Source organism: Pollicipes pollicipes, unplaced genomic scaffold, assembly GCF_011947565.3.
Source record: "Pollicipes pollicipes isolate AB1234 unplaced genomic scaffold, Ppol_2.1 Scaffold_7261;HRSCAF=8764_pilon_pilon_pilon, whole genome shotgun sequence".
Classification (NCBI taxonomy): Eukaryota; Metazoa; Arthropoda; class Thecostraca; order Pollicipedomorpha; family Pollicipedidae; genus Pollicipes; species Pollicipes pollicipes.
The window spans coordinates 22,127,438-22,132,000 of NW_023597054.1; positions in this window are offsets into that span (position 1 = coordinate 22,127,438).

Sequence of the window (4,563 nt, forward strand, 5' to 3'; positions counted from 1 at the left end):
CTGTCGTGGAAATACATCCTGACGGTCAGTCAGTGCTTCCTCGTTGCGGATCGACTCGAACCTTTGCGGAATAGCACACACAAATAAAGAACGGGTCTGAAGAAACGCGCTTGGCGAGCTCCCTTCTGACTGATCGTCATCACCCGAAAAGCATCACAAGTCAAGATTGGAGAAATGTGCCGCTATAATTTCCAGCTACTCCTCGACTTCTTGAGGATTGCGTCACTCGCTTCGGGATCCAATGAGTTGCCAGCTGATAAAGGCGTAGGAGCCGTGTGCAATATGACCCATATGGCTTCCCGGGGCGGTACGGGCAGCACCTTTGCGGCATGCCATGGCGCACATCGGTCAAGCGAACGCCGTGAATGCAGATACTCGGTTCACAGCACCTTGCATAAGCCGATTGGCTAAGGGCGGAGAACCCTGATACATCTCCGTCCGGTGTAGATCCGGGAGAATCCCTAACTGCCAGGTCAAGTTTGGCTACCAACTGCATCACGCTTCTCTCGAAGGGCACATGCGCCGTGCGGGTTTTCGCGGAGGGAGGGAACGTGATGTCTCGCGGCTGTACTGGCTACCGTTGACAATTTCATTCGTCGTTGTAAAGCAACTCAACTGCTTCTTTACACCACCGTTACACCAATTATCAGCACTGCAACTTTGTTGCATTGCTGATACATTGTCGCATTTCTCCACAGCAGAGGAGTGAAAGTTTAACATGACTACCCATCACGAATGCTACTGGATGGTACTGTACATACGTGCTATCGTGAGGCCGCGCACAGCAGGTAAAACTGCCCCATGTCCGGGTACCTCCCCTGCGACGTTTCTAACATCGAATGAATCGAATGAAAGGCTGCAAACATCGAATGAAAGAGATAATACACAAAAGGGAAGCTATGTAAGGCGCTCGTGGAGTTCTCAGCACGAGCAACCACACTTACTGCTGATGCCTTCGCTGAAAAGTCCCGTGAGGCGACAAGATAGCACCAAACACTCACTACATACAGGCATTTCGATGGCAGCAGTAGGATAAATCCTACGCTCGATTGTCACACCGGATTGGAAGCGGTATATCTATTGTGGTACCAAAAGATCGGCTATTCAACTCTCTGGAGCTTTTCAAAATTTGGGATCGTTAGGCCGCGCCGTTCTTAACTTGATTTGGAAAATCCCTATGGGGATGTTTCGCATGTGAAGATATTTCCGCGTATTGGAATACTTTTAACTTCAAACAACTGCTCCAGATAACACAATTTCACTATACAGTTAAAATATCGCTCAGTGCGTCATCGTTTGATTTCGTCATGAAACATTTGTGCCGCGACAGAGCCGCTGCTAGACTGGTCACATCGGAATTGCCATTGTAAAGGACCGGCAAACTCAAAGCACTCAGCTCATCGCAAGGTGGCTTGTCAATTTATGCGTGAGTTCAAAGTTCAAACGTTCAAGTTCAAACGGCTACTCTAGATCATTTCAACACGTAGTAAATATGTTGCTCAAAATGTAATTTTATAGTTGCAGTTGCATTCTGGGTTACGACGCTATTCTCAAGTAATTTGATCCACATCCTCATGTTCTTCACAACTAGTAGAACTGCCTGAATGTCTGTAATATGCATCACAAACGCTGTTCGTGGTCAAAACTTGCATTTGACGCGTTCATCTGGTTGAAAGTCAACTGGTGGCCGTTGATGCACAAAACTTGTAGTGGTGTGCTTCAGACACAATAAGTCAATGGTCATGTTTTTCTTGACCTTGGACATAATGTGGCTATTGAAGATGCAAAATTCGTTTGACGTTTCTATGACGTCATACATGTCCGGGCGACTTTAAATTAGGCGGCACGAAATAACCTGCAAGAGTTCGCATCCGTCCAGCTCAGAAACGAGAGGATCTGAAATCTTATGGAAGGCACAGCTGTGAACTGCAGGGATTGATCTTAAAAATGGCTATCTCAGATCGAAAACCTATTTAAAAAATGTGGGGCAGTGCCTTTAGGGTCGTTATATTGACCTCCGCCCGAGCACATGCTAAGACACATCTGCACACATTGGCACCACACCTAATACTCTTCTGACTGAAAACACAGTTTTCGAACACCACAAGGTCTTTAGAAGACCTTCAAAATGCGGTACTGTAATATTTCCTGACGTCAGGAAATCGTCGAAAAACACTTCCTGACGTCAGAAAAAACGGTACAGGGAGTATCCCGCTTTCCGCACCTTTCACTTATTGTTACCATGGACTCACCACGATAAAAGAAACACATTTCATCAGCCCTGCTTTTTCAATATGTGCTCTGCAATGTTTGCAAAACGCGAATAAGTAAAAAAGTTAGTCGAATAAATGCTACGAAAGTTTGAATCAATGTTTAGGCAAAAATATGCAAACACGAAGCCATTATCTCGCGAATTCAATGAAACGTTATACGGCATTTATATGACGATACATGGTAGCATGATATCAATATATATATATATATATATATATATATATATATATATATATATATATATATATATATATATATATATCAAATATTATATATAAAATATATATATATATATATATATATATATATATATATATATATATATATAAATATATCAAATATATATATGGCGTTAACCACAGTGGCTACTTTCGCGTCGCACTTCGGCCTCGTGTTTGAGAGTATCACATGATCAATGTGACTCAGTGGTTCAAACTTCAGACAACAAACTCCCCGGCAAGAGAACGTTGCCCGCTGGGCCAATCACGAACGCTCCTTTATTCGCACCAGAAGCGCGCGGTGATTGTCATGACGAAGGTGGTCACGACTGCAGCATTGCCTAGTAGCACTACGCAATGCTGTAACAGAGCGAGAACAGCGTTATTTGGACTCGGAAAACAACACAAAAAAACGCATTTGTATCGTGTGTTGACGATCTGCAGTGGCAATACTCAGTGTCCATTATCAGGGACGTTAACAGTCCTGAGGTTTCACCAGCGGTATGATTTCGATGTACGCCCCCGCGTATGGGACACTCCTTTAAAGAAACCGGTAGGGCTTGAAACGGGCTACTCAGCGAACTATCGTTCCCTAAGTATTCACTTTCCGACTTATGACGTGGTCTAAAACATTTTCTACAAAGCCTTTGTCCATCCGCTAAAATCTCGGCACTTTTGATTATATTTCGTTTACAATAAAAAACTTCTGACAAAGGAAAAATAGGATATTTCCTCGAAAAAATATCATTAGGTCCTATCACGCCACTTTAACATCTCGCCTCTGTTCTACAACAAGCAGACGAATCTGATTTTACCAAGCTGCTTTCAGCCCCAAGAAGCACTTGACCCACGCCGGTGGGGGGGGGGGGGGCCTGACGACCGGGCGCCCGGCCGCGAGACGATAGTTAACTTCTCACCTGGGAATCTCCAACTCCAAGACGCCGCATGAAAACAAAGACATTGTTTCGAAGGTCTAGTGAAATCATAAATAATTCCCCCAAATTTTCATCTCAGATCAAATGTGTGGTAACAGAGACCACGGGAGGTCGATCGACGACGATCGTCGTGATCATGTCAGTTTAAAAAACATGCGTTAACACGTCAAGACGCTTATTGACGACGAAGAAGTAAGCGTCAGGACTGCGGAAAGTACTAGCCGGCCATTTCTGTTCCCCACAAGGATACGGTCAGATCATGTTACCGTTCAAACTGACCTACCAGGAGCCCGCAAGAACTGTGCTTTCTGACTACGTTGTCATTATAAATTGAAGCGGAGGGTTAGAAGCATTTCAAACACAAAAATTCAAGTTCAGGGCGACTTAGTGGTCATCTGAGGTCAGCTTAGGCAAAAATGTATAAACCTTCCAGATGAAAATTTTTGAAGTGCTAACCGGGTGTATGTGGCCAGTGCAACACTTTCTGGGATCAGAAATAGTGTATTGAACCATATAGGCAATCAAGATCGGATAGCTGTTGTCTCCATTATACGTAGTCCCTTCGACGCTTGTCAATGTATTCGTAACAAATCGAAACAGGTACGTTGGTGCACGGACATATGGAACGTCATAGCTTTACAAACACGTCAGGAGGTGATTTCAAGCGTCGCACTCGTTCATCTAGTCTCTCCGCTACTGGCAACATAGGTCATGACCTTGGATGACCTCATATGGTCTTGTATGAGCTCATTGTGAACTCATCAAGCCTTACAATATATCTAAAAAAATTAAGTATGTATCCGAATTCTGTGCCCAAAATCACTGAATTAAAACTGCCTATTTTGAAATCAGTATGTACCTTGCAGAAGGTACCCATGCAAATGGGTCATGACCTGGGCCCGGTCCTGAGCTCTGTGGTTATATGATGGTTATGTGTTGTGTGTAATTGGTTTTTGTACATATAATTTGATTAATATTTCATCACATATAACACCAAAACACCACACAAAAATATGTACAGACTTGCTTATCACTTATATTATTGCAGCTTTGCATCACAAAAGGCAAAAATTTACCGAATTCCGGCCATGACACCGAATTTTCGGAGACCCTGAACAAACAACTTGCCCGTACTA